Source organism: Heterodontus francisci, chromosome 30, assembly GCF_036365525.1.
Source record: "Heterodontus francisci isolate sHetFra1 chromosome 30, sHetFra1.hap1, whole genome shotgun sequence".
Lineage (NCBI taxonomy): Eukaryota > Metazoa > Chordata > Chondrichthyes > Heterodontiformes > Heterodontidae > Heterodontus > Heterodontus francisci.
Genome location: NC_090400.1, coordinates 23,488,189 through 23,501,202, shown reverse-complemented (window position 1 = coordinate 23,501,202; position 13,014 = coordinate 23,488,189). Strand labels below are relative to the sequence as shown.

At 46.1% G+C, this 13,014-nt stretch overlaps 1 protein-coding gene across 12 annotated transcripts in view; it reads left to right on the top strand.

Moving 5' to 3' along the window:
* The window catches only part of LOC137346623 (elastin-like), a 508,685-nt gene that overhangs the window by 53,483 nt on the left and 442,188 nt on the right, over positions 1-13,014 (top strand). The window lies entirely within an intron of this gene.

Sequence of the window (13,014 nt, the reverse complement as noted above, 5' to 3'; positions counted from 1 at the left end):
TCTGCATCAAGAAGACAGTGTTTCCACCCAATTGTACGATGAGGTTGAAATAGAAGAGTGGTAACATTCCTTTGTGCAGTAGAGCGATCTCATGGTCCAAGTACAACAACTTTATATAGCGCCTTTCATGTTGTAAAACATCACGGCATCATTATAAAACAAAGTATGACACCAGCCAAATAAGGACATATTAGATCAGATGATTAAAAGCTTGGTCATTGAGGTAAGTTTTAAGAAGTGTCTTAAAGGAGGAAAGTTAGGTGGAGAGATAAGAGTGGGCATTCCAGCACTTAGAACCTAGGCAAGTTACAGCCTGGCAGCCAGTAGTGTAGCAACTAATATCATAGATGCTCAAGAGGCCAGAATTAGTGGAGAGCCCATATCTCGGAGTGTTGTGGGGTTGGAGGAGATGACAGAGGTCGGGAGGGGCAAGGCCATGCAGGAATTTGAAAACAGGGATGAGAATTTTAAAATCAAGTTGTTGCTTGACCTGGAGCCAATGTAGGTCAATGAGGACAGGGGTGACAGGTGAATGGGATTTTAAGACATAGCAGAGTTTTGGATGACCTCAAGTTTACAGAGAGTAGAATATAGAAGTAGAGCATGGCTACCCGACCCAAACCCGACTGGGCCCGCAAACATGTGTCGGGTTCGGGTCGGGTTGCTCTTCCAGGTCGGGCATACAGGCTCGGGCCAGTTCGGACACTGGCAGTCAGGACATTAAGGTGGGAAACGTGCATCCAGACTCTGCACTAGTCTGCAGTGAGTAATTCCATCCAAGGTAGTGCACAACCTTTTTAATATCAACTTCATTCCGGTGTTCGGGTCGGGCGTGGGGAAAATTCAAAGGACTCGGGCCGGGTTGGGCTCGAGTCGGGTTTCAATTGCAGACCCGAGCAGGCCTTTATGTGGAAGACCAGCCAGGAGTGTGTTGGAATAGTCAAGTCGCAAGGTAACAAAGGCATGAATGAGGGTTTCAGCAGCAGATGAGCTGAGACGGGGATGAAGTCGGGCGATTGTTATGGAGATGGCAATAGGCCGGTCTTGGTGATGGTGTTAATATGAGGTCAGAAGCTTATCTTGAGGTCAAATGTAACACCAAGGTTGCAAACAGACTGGCTGAACAAAGAACAGTACAGCACAGAAACAGGCAATTCAGCCCTCCAAGCCTGCGCCGATCTTGCTGCCTGCCTAAACTAAAACCTTCTGCACCTCCGGGGACCGTATCCCTCTATTCCCATCCTATTCATGTATTTGTCAAGATGCCTCTTAAATGTCGCTATCGTACCTGCTTCCACCACCTCCCCCGGCAGCAAGTTCCAGGCACTCACCACCCTCTGTGTAAAGAACTTGCCTCGCACATCCCCTCTAAACTTTGCCCCTCTCACCTTAAACCGATGTCCCCCAGTAACTGACTCTTCCACCCTGGGAAAAAGCTTCTGACTATCCACTCTGTCCATGCCGCTCATAACTTTGTAAACCTCTATCATGTCGCCTCTCCACCTCTGTTGTTCCAGTGAAAACAATCTAAGTTTATCCAGCCTCTCCTCATAGCTAATGCCCTCCAGACCAGGCAACATCCTGGTAAACCTCCTCTGTACCCTCTCCAAAGCCTCCACGTCCTTCTGGTAGTGTGGCGACCAGAATTGCACGCAATATTCTAAGTGTAACCTAACTAAAGTTCTGTACAGCTGCAACATGACTTGCCAATTTTTATACTCTGTGCCCCGACCGATGAAGGCAAGCATGCCGTATGCCTTCTTGACTACCTTATCCACCTTCAGTGACCTGTGGACCTGTACGCCCAGATCTCTCTGCCTGTCAATACTCCTAAGGGTTCTGCCATTTACTGTATACTTCCCACCTGCATTAGACCTTCCAAAATGCATTACCTCACATTTGTCCGAATTAAACTCCATCTGCCATTTCTCCGCCCAAGTCTCCAACCAATCTATATCCTGCTGTATCCTCTGACAATCCTCATCACTATCCGCAACTCCACCAACCTTTGTGTCGTCCGCAAACTTACTAATCAGACCAGCTACATTTTCCTCCAAATCATTTATATATACTACAAAGAGCAAAGGTCTCAGCACTGATCCCTGCGGAACACCACTAGTCACATCCCTGGTTTAATCTTGGGCTGTTGCCAGGGAGAGAGATGGAATCCGTAGCAAGGGAATGGAGTTTGGAACAGGAACCGAAAAGAATGGCTTCAGTCTTCCCAATATTTAATTAGAGGAAATTTCTGCTCATTCATTATTGGATGTCGGATAAGCCGTCTGATAATTTAGCAACAGTGGAGGAATCGAGAGAGGTGGTGGTGAGGTAGAGCTGGATGCCGTCAGTGTACATGTGAAAACTAATGCAGTGCTTTCAGATGAAGTCGCTGAGGGGCAGCATGTAGATGAGAAATAGGAGGGATCTAAGGGTAGATCCTTGGCGGACAACAGAGGGAATGGTGCAGGACCAGGAAGAAAGCCATTCAAAGTCATTTTCAGCCTACGATTAGGTAGATAAGAATGAATTCATGTGAGACCAGACCGACCCAGCTGGATGACAGTGAAGAAGAACTGGAGAAGGATGGTGTGATCAACTGTGTCAAAGGCTGCAGACAGGTTGAGAAGGATGAGGAGGGAAATGTGCAGTAATTTTGTGCAGAAACATTGGTAATTTTTGCCTACAATTCTCAAAATAAATTCCAAGAGTGAACTAGTTTCATGCACATTATCACAAAACATTAAGCCTTAACAAGGTGTTAACAAGCAACAAAATATTAAGCACCAATTCAAGGATACAGGCAAATTTTTCAGATTTGGCATCAGGTATATGTGGCCTTAATGAAATAAAGGAATCAGGAAGCCAGCTTCTGGAACCTGCCGTACAGCTGCAAAAAGCATCAATGCTTCAAATCCAGTTGTAGTAAAAGTGATGGCATTCTACTTTATTGACCATAGGGTGGCCATTGAAATTGGCAAGAAACTTTGCAAGAATCAGCCAGTAGTGGTTCACCAGTGCATTATCACTCCCATCAATTACAGTTGTGACCATTTAGACTCCTGCAGGACATCTCATGATGCTCAGCTTTGGAAAAGATACCACTATCAAAGAACTCTGCCTGCCAAGGCATGTTTTGCAGGGAATGGCCAAGAAACCTTATTAAAATAAATCATTTTCTCATTTGAAAAGCAGGCAGTTGGGAAAGGAAAAGCTAATGGGGACCTTGTGAACCCATTTTCCCACCTGAATCAACTTTTCGACAGGCCTTTAGCGGAGCACCCAACATTTCTGCCCATAACAGGCACGAGGTTGTTTAAATATGCAAATGCATATCCCAGCTCTGTTGCAGGATCCTAATTACAATTTTTGTGAAAAAAATGGGTGAAGTGTGCATGGTGCATACCAATCCTAATTTTTCCAGGCTTTGAGAGGCCTAACGCCTCTCCTAAAAATAATGTTGTTGTGCCAGCTGCATTCATGCTGATGATTACATTCAGCCACCAAGCAATCTCAGCTAGGCCTCTTACTATGCAACATTGCAGTGGATCTATTCCAGTTTCAAAATCAATAGCCTTCTGCTTATTACTTGCTCTGCAAGTAAGTCACAGGGCCAAATATCACTGGAACAGGGCATCTTGCAGCATGCACTTTATTTTGCACCTTTCAGCTCAAAAAACCTTTGCACTATTATTTTCTGGAAGTGCGAGCTGATAATGGCAAGGACAAGGAGGCATCTTGGACCTTATTGAATGATAGAACCAAAAATTTATCTCCTTAACTAATGAAACTTAAAGATTGAGAAAGAAACAGAGGAACGGCGAAGGAGAGTGAATTAGTGTGGGCAAATTTTTTTTATTCATTCATGGGATGTGGGCATCTGTGGCTAGGCCAGCATTTATTATCTATCCCTAATTCCCCTTGAGAAGGTGGTGGTGAGCTGCCTTCTTGAACCGCTGCAGTCCATGTGGGGTAGGTACACCCGCAGTGTTGTTAGGAAGAGAGTTCCAGGATTTTGACCCAGCAACAGTCAAGGAATGGCGATATAGTTTCAAGTCAGGATAATGTGTGGCTTGGAGGGGATCCTGCAGGTGATGGTATTCCCATTCATCTGCTGCCCTTGTCCTTCTAGGTGGTAGAGGTCATGGGTTTGGAAGGTGCTGTTTAAGGAGCCTTGGTGCGTTGCTGCAGTGCATCTTGTAGATGGTACACTTTGCTGCCACTGTGCGTTGGTGGTGGAGGGCGTGAATGTTTGTGAATGGGGTGCCAATCAAGCGGGCTGCTTTGTTTTGGGTGGTATCGAGCTTCTTGAGTGTTGTTGGAGCTGCACCCATCCGGCATGCAGAGAGTATTCCATCACTCTCCTGACTTGTAGATGGTGGACAGGCTTTGGGGAGTCAGGAGGTAAGTTACCCGTCGCAGGATTCCTAGCCTCTGACCGGCTCTTGTAGCCATGGTATTTATATGGCTACTCCAGTTCAGTTTCTGGTCAATGGTAGCTCCTAGGATGTTGATAGTGGGGGATACAGCGATCGTAATGCCATTGAATGTCAAGGGGAATTGGTTAGATTTTCTCTTGTTGGAGATGGTCATTGCCTGGCACTTGTGTGGCGCGAATGTTACTTGCCACTTATCAGCCCAAGCCTGGATATCGTCCAGGTCTTGCTGCATTTCTACACAGACTGCTTCAGTATCTGAGGAGTCGCGAATGGTGCTGAACACTGTGCTATCATCAGCGAACATCTCCACTTCTGGCCTTATGATTGAAGGAAGGTCATTGATGAAGCAGCAGGAAATGGTTGGGCCTAGGACACTACCCTGAGGATGTCCTAGGACTGAGATGATTGACCTCCAACAATCACAACTATCTTCCTTTGTGCTAGGTACGAGCAGCCGTTATCCCCCGATTCCCATTGACTCCAGTTTTTCTCGAGCTCCTTGATGCCATACTCGGTCAAATGCTGCCTTGATGTCAAGGGCGGTCGCTCTCACCTCACCTCTGGAAATCAACTCTTTGAATTCAATGTCAAATCATGTACAGCAAGAATGATGGATGTTGAGAAAGGGAAAGGAGAAATGAAATCGGTAAGGCTTTGGCAGGGTGGTGTGGGGGCATGGGTGGGAGGCTGCCAGTTGAAGACACAGTCAACATTTTTTAAAATTCGTTTTTGGGATATGGGTATTGCTAGCAAGGTCAGCATGTTTTGTCCATCCCTAGTTTCCCTTGAGAAGATGGGTCTTCTTCTAAAAGCGCTATAGTTCATGTGATGAAGGTGCAGTTAAGCTTAATGCCGTTAAGTAGGAAGTTTCAGAATTTTGACTCAGTGACAATGAAGGAACTTGTCCAAGTCAGGATGGTGTGTGATAGAGGGGGAATCACAGGTGGTGGTGTTCCCCTGTACTTGCTGTCTTTGGACATGGTGTTTAAAAGTATGAAAAGAGGCAACAGGTGGAGAGCTCTAGAAAGGCATTTCCAGAATAAAGGAGCACTGCCACGGTCGTCTGCCCAACAGCAGGTCCTCTGTTCTTTTTCTCCACCCAGGAGAGATGACAATGACTAGGGAAGAGGTTATATGAGGTGGTTTCCTGTTGCCTTTGTTACGATCAGGTGAGGTGGGGTCGAAGGGCTCCCATCTTTTCCCTCTCCTTGTCTGACTGCAACAGGGTTTATTTCTTTTTAAAAGTGAATGCACTTGCCAATTTAGTATGTGTTTCACTATTTATGTGCTATCATCATCAAAGAACAAATCAGACAGGTTTTTTTGAGTTTAACAAAGAGAGGTTATTTTACCTAAACTGATCTAAGTAAAATAATAAACTATGCTCCAACCTTCTCACGCACACACACGCGGGGTTCACTCACACACACACACACACACACACACACACAAATAGGTTACAGAGTTGAGGGAAGGATAGATTGGTTGGATTAGAGTCCGGAACAATAAAAAGAAGTATATAGTCTGTGGAATTTGGTGACTTGGTTGTCTTCCGGCTGAACTGACTTGGTCCTGAGGCTTCCGGCTTGTAGTTATGGCCAGCAGATTCAGTGGTCCTCCTGGAAAACAGTAATGCAAATAAGTTCCTTCATGGGGTCTCTGTCTGCCGCAGTGATGCCAGGTGGACTGGAGAGAGAGAGAGAGAGAGAGACAAAGAGAGGGACCCCCCCCCCCCCCCCCACTTGGGTCTCTTCTGATCAGTGTCAGTTGCTTGTCTGCTTTGAGTGGTCCGTCTCCACCAGTTTAATGTCCCAAGATTGCTTTTGTTAATGGGGACTGGTCAAGTCCAAACTTCTCAAGTCATTGTTCAGGAGGGGACTTGCCAGACAATTTGACTCCCTCTCAATGCAATGGAATGCAAGGGATTCTGATGTAAATTTCAGTGGCCATTTTAGCTGCGAGCATTCAACTTTTTTCAAAATTTAATTCAGGTTTCCAGCCGTTGGATTAAAAAACAATCATCATTCAGCATAGTATGTGTTCATGACACCTGCACATCACGCAGAATGAAATGTGACAACTGTAGCATTTCATTATAAGGTCGTAAATTTTAAAAAAAGAAACTGTACACACACATTCATCCTCAAACACTTACTTCTCAATCTCACACTGCCATAGCTATGCTCTGGTTCAGTTTTCATCTGGGATGATTCTGTGTTGGGTTAGGCTCTGGATAAAGCATCAACTATTACATTGTTTTTTTCCTGCAATGTGGGTAATTTTTAAATGGTGGGGTTGCAAAAACAGGCTCCAACAAAATAACCTTACGTTCTGGATTTTGAATGTTAAAGGTTCGTATAGACTATGGTCTCCCTGTATTTATTTTAGACATAGACCTCAAAGTGCTTGAGAGCCAGCACTTCTTTTTCCACAGTGGAGTATCTCTCTTTTGGTGTTGGTTTAATTTTTTGGAGAAATACCCAACTGGTCTCTCAATGCCTGACTCATCATCTTGGAGCAGAACGGCACCTACCCCTAGGTAACTCGCATCGACTGCCACTTTAAATGGTTTATGAAAGTTTGGAGCTGCCAGCACTTATTTGTTGGTTAAGATGGCTTTCAGCTTCTCGACAGCTGTTTGACACTTCCGTGACCACACTACCTTTGCTCTTTTCTGTAATACGTCTGTCAGTGAGGTGGCAATAGTGCTGAGGTTTGGAACAAACCTGTAGTAAAATTCACACATGCCCAAAAATGGTATTATTTCCTGTTTGGTCTTTTTTTTATTCGCTTGTGGGATGTGGGCATCCCTGGCTAGGCCAGCATTTATTGCCTATCCCTAATTGCCCTTGAGAAGTTGGTGGTGAGCTGCCTTCTTGAACCGCTGCAGTCCTTGGGGTGTAGGCACATCCACAATGCTGTTAGGAAGGGAGTTCCAGAATTTTGACCCAGCAACAATGAAGGAATGGCGATATAGTTCCAAGACAATGGTGTGTGGCTTGGAGAGCAACTTGCAGGTGGTGGTGTTCCGATGCATCTGCTGTCCTTGTCCTTCTAGGTGGTAGAGGTCAGGGTTTAGAAGGTGCTGTCAAAGTAACCTTGGTGAGTTGCTGCAGTGCATCTTGTAGATGGTACACACTGCTGCCACTGTGTATCGGTGGTGGAGGGAGTGAATGCTGAAGGTGGTAGATGGGGTGCCAATCATATGGGCTGCATGTCCTGGATGATGTTGAGATTCTTGAGTGTTGGAGCTGCACCCATCCAGGCAAGTGGAGAGTGTTGCATCACACTCCTGATTTATGCCTTGTAGATGGTGGACAGGCATTGGAGAGACAGAAGGTGAGTTACTCGCCACATAATTCCCAGCCTCTAACATTCTCTTGTAGCCACAGTATTTATGTGTCTGGTCCAGTTCAATTTCTGGTCAATAGTGACCCCTAGGATGTTGATAGTGGGGGATTCAGCGATGATAATACCATTGAACGTCAAAGGGGAGATGGTTAGATCCTTTCTTGTTTGAGATGGTCATTACCTGGTACTTGTGTGGCATGAATATGACTTGTCACTTATTAGCCCAAGCCTGGATGTTGTCCAGATCTTGCTGCATTTCTACGTCGACTGCTTCAGTATCCGAGGATTCACAAATGGTGCTGAATGTTGTGCAATCATCAGCGAACATCCCCACTTCTGATCTTATGATGGAGGGAAGGTCATTGATGAAGCAGCTGAAGATGGTTGGGCCGAGGACACCACCCTGAGGACACTACTCCTGCAGTGATGTTCTAGGACTGAGATGATTGACCTCCAACAACCACAACCATCTTCCTTTGTGCTAGGTATGACTCCAAGTAGTGCAGAGTTTTCCCCGATTCCCATTGACTCCAGTTTTGCTAGGGCTCCTTGATGCCAAACTCAGTCAAATGCTGCCTTGATGTCAAGGGCAGTCACTTTCACCTCACATCTGGAGTTCAGCTCTTTTGTCCATGTTTGGACCAAGGCTGTAATGAGGTCTGGATCTGAGTGGCCTTGGCAGAACCCAAACTGAGCGTCCGCGAGCAGTCTTGCCGATCAAGTGCTGCTTGATAACACTGTCGACGACACCTTCCATCACTTTGCTGTTCATCGGGAGTAAACTGTTGGGCGGTAATTGGCCGGGTTGGATTTGTCCTGCTGTTTGTGCACAGGACATACCTGGGCAAATTTCCACATTGCCAGGTAGATGCCAGTGTTGCAGCTATACTGGAACAGCTTGGCTAGGGGCACTGCTAGTTCTGGAGCAAAAGTCTTTAATACTATTGTGGAATGTTGTCAAGGCCCAAAGCCTTTGCAGTATCCAGTGCTTTCAGCTGTTTCTTGATAGCACATGGAGTGAATCAGATTGGCTGAAGTCTGGCATCTGTGATGCTGGGGATCTCAGGAGGAAGCCAAGATGGATCATCCACTTGGCACTTCTGGCTGAAGATAGATGCAAATGTTTCAGCCTTATCTTTTGCACTGATGTGCTAGGCCCCCATTGTTCATGATGGGTATATTTGTGGAGCCTCCTCCTCCTGTCAGCTGTTTAATTGTCCACCACCATTCACGACTGGATGTGACAGGACTGCAGAACTTAGATCTGATCCTTTGGTTGTGGGATCGCTTAGCCCTGTCTACTGTCTACCCCTGCGTGGCTAGATCTGTTCGAAATCGATCCCATTTAGGATGGTGGTAGTGCCACACAAAAGGATGGTGGGCACCCTCAATGTGAAGATGGGACTTTGTCTCTACAAGGAATGTGCGGTGGTCACTGTTATCAATGCTGTCATGGACAGATTCATCTGCGACAGGTAGATTGGTGAGGACAAGGTCAGGTAGGTTTTTCCCTCTTGTTGGTTCCCTTACCACCTGCCGCAGGCCCAGTCTAGCAGCTATGTCCTTTAGGACTCGACCAGCTTGATCAGTAGTGGTGCTACCAAGCCACTTTTGGTGATGGACATTGAAGTCCCCCACCCAGAGTACATTTTGTGCCCTTGCTACCCTCATGCCTCTTCCAACTGGTGTTCAACATCGAGAAGCACTGATTCATCAGCCAAAGAGGGGCGGTAGGTGGTAATCAGCAGGAGGTTTCCTTGTCAATGTTTGGCCTGATGCCATGAGACTTCATGGGGTCCAGGGTCAATGTTGAGGACTCCCAGGACAACTCCCTGCTGCCTGTATACCACTGTGCCGCCACCTCTCGTGGGTCTTTCCTGCCGGTGAGACAGGACATACCCAGGGATGGTGATGGTGGTGTCTTGGACATTGTCTGCAAGTTATGATTCCGTAAGTATGACTATGCCAGGCTGTTGTTTGACTACATTGTGGGACAGTTCTCCCAAATTTGGCACAAGCCCCCAGATGTTAGTAATGAGGACTTTGCAGGGTCAACGGGGCTAGGTTTATCATTGTCGTTTCCGGTGCCTAGGTCGATGCCGGGTGGTCTGTCCGGTTTCATTCCTTTTCTGAGACTTTGTAGTGGTTTGATACAACTGAGTGGCTTGCTGGCCATTTCAGAGGGCATTTAAGAGCCAACCACATTGCTGTGGGTCTGGAGTCACATGTAGACTGACGTTTACGCTGGTTTGCTGGATGTAGTATGTCTATCTGATTTATCTCAGAGCAATGCAGATATCACACTTAAATCATCAACTGGTTTATTTCCAGCATTTTAAAATACATTAGTTCTTACATGATCTCTGTACAATGTCTTCTCAGACCAGTGTGTTTTTCTTATGCTGTAGAACCTTCTAATTTCAGTTTTAACTCTTAAGCTGCACCCATAGGCTTAAGTAGTCAAACACAGTGAACACAGATAAGTGGGCAGACTGATACAATGAAACCCAGATCAAACACTACAGAGACCAGACAGGTAAGGGCGGCAGATTTCCTTCCCTAGAGGACATCAGTGAACCGTCATTGGGACGGGAAAAGCCATCAGCGCCTGCACCTTTGCTGCTCTGGCAGCAGGCACCCCTGACCCACAACCTGCCCTCGGTAGGTTACTTGAGCTTTAATGAACTTGCTCTTTGCAACGTTTACCGCTAGGTCAGCCGACTGTATTCTTCAGAACAGGGCTCCTAACTGATCTAGGTGGTCCTCCCAGGTGTCACTGTGGACTAACAGATCATCAGGTACATTACACAGTTGGGTAGGCCAGCCACTACCTGGTTCATCAGCCTTTGGAAAGTGGCTGGGGCATTTTTTAATCCAAAGAGCAGCACTCGGCACTGGAATAAACTGTCTGGAGTGACAAAAGCCAAGATCTTTTAGCTCGTGGTGTTAAGGAAACCTGCCAATATCCTTTTAACAAGTCTATCTTGGTTATGTAGGTGGTGTTTCCTACTCTATCAGTACAGCCTTCCAGGCAGGCAATTGGGTAGGAGTCAGTTCTGGTCACTGCATCAACCTTTCTGTAATCAATGCAGAGGCTTATTGAGCCATCGGGCTTGGGCACGAGCACAGCTGGGGATCTCCAGCTCCTCTGGCTGGGCTCAATCAGCTTGTGTTCCAGCATATACTGAATTTCTTCCCAAACCTGGGTCAGTTTCCTGGGACCTTGGCAATAGGGTTGTTATTTTATGGGAGGGGGTCTCCCCTAGATCCACATCTTGTAGATTAGGGTTGTGCACCGTGGTTTGTCCCTGCAGATCTCTTTAAATGCTGTGAGCAGCTTTGTTAGGGCTCCTCTCTGTTCTGCATTTAAATAGGAGAGTACGGTGTCTAATTTTGCTAACTCTTCAGTGATAGCTAACTGGATAGTAGGGGATTCGATTTGGGAATCCTCCAGGCCTCCCTCTAACTCGTTCTCATTGTTCCTTCTGCCCTCTTCTTTCCTGACTGCGTGACAGACCTGGGCTATTTGTCCCCTTCCAGACTGTGATAGCGCTTTAACATATTGATGTGGCACAGCCTTTGCTTTTTGCTACTGTCTGAGGTGTCAATTAGATAATTCATCCTGCCAATTCTCTTTACTACTCTGTATGGGTCGCTGAACCGGGCTTTCAGTGGTGCGTCCTGTATTGGGAGTAGCACTAACACAAGGTCTCCGGCCCGAAATGTTCTAGCCTTGGCATATTTATCTGCCTGCCTTTTCATAGCTGTCCGTGAGGTTTTTAAGTGTTCCTGAGCCACTGCACAGCTCTTGTGAGCTGCTTCTGGAACATGGCGATGTAGTCTAACATGGAAGGCTCATCCCTGTGTCCCAAAAACTTCTTGTTGATTAGTTTAAGAGGACCTCTTGCCTCGTGTCCATAAACTAATTCAAAGGGACTATAGCCAGTGGGCTGATTGGGTGAGTCCCTGGTGGCAAACAGGAGACATCCCCGCCCTTTGCACCAGTCATGGGGGTACTCTTGGCAGTATGCCGTGATCATTGTCTTTAGGGTCTAGTTATGCCGTTCCAAAGCCCCTTGTGACTGTGGGTAATAGGCTGAGGACTTTAGCTATGTTATGCCCTGATTACCCAAGACCTTTTGAAAGATACCAGACATGAAATTCATGCCCTGATTCGTCTGGATCTCAGCAGGTAGCCCATATTGAGTGAAGAATTGAGTTATCCCCTCCACCACTAACTTGGTAGAGATAGTTCTTAGGGGGATGGCCTCTGGGAATTGGGTAGCCCCCTTTTGATTTCAGCACAGTATCTTTTTTGGGTTTTTGGAGGTGACTAGGGAAGGGCTTCCCATGGGTCAAGGGCTTCTGGACAAGCATATATTCGTCAGTCAGGATTGCTGCCTGCCTGGCTCTTGGAACCTTTTGTTCCTCCACGTGGGATTTAATGGAAAGCGGAAGTGAGTTTTAGAACTCCTTGAGAAGGATCACCTGTCTGAGGTTTGCATAGGTGGGCTCTATCTTAAGTGCCCATGTCCATTGATCAAAAGCGAGTTGCTAAATTTTTCGAACTCAATGTAAGTTTGTTCAGGCTGCTTTCAGCGGCTTCAGAATTTTTGCTGGTACACCTCTGGTACCAGCTCATATGCACTCAGGATAGCATGTTTGGTCATCTCATAGTCTGATGGACTCTCCTCAGGCAACAGTGAATAAACCTCATGGATGTTTCCTGTTAATTTTCTTGGAATTCTAGCTCTAGTCTCCGCTGTTCCAGCTGTATCTTTACTAACGTTACTCTGTCTGTTTCATTTTCTCAGCCAGTCTCTGGTTCTTCAGTTTCCATTTCAAAATGGTTGGCCACAGTTTTAGGATTTCAAGTTTTCTAGCTTTTGGATGGATGATAATCTCTAAATGCCTATCTACATTCCTTGACTCTTCAACAGACAGGGTTTTTAAACTGTCCCGAGTTACTTCATTCTGTTGTAGGAAGGTACTGGCCTCATATGTGGACATTTTAGCACTCTAGCTCTGAAAACCACAAGAAAACTTGTACCGAATTTTTTTAATTTTTGCTAGGGATCAATTTCATTTCCTGCTTCTAATTTCTCGTTCGTCTTTAGATTGATCACAGACAAGAGCCGCCAAATTTCTGTTACAATCAGATGAGGAAGGGCCGAAGGTCTCCCCTCTTCTTGTCTGACTGCATCAGGATTTATTTATTTTTAAAAGT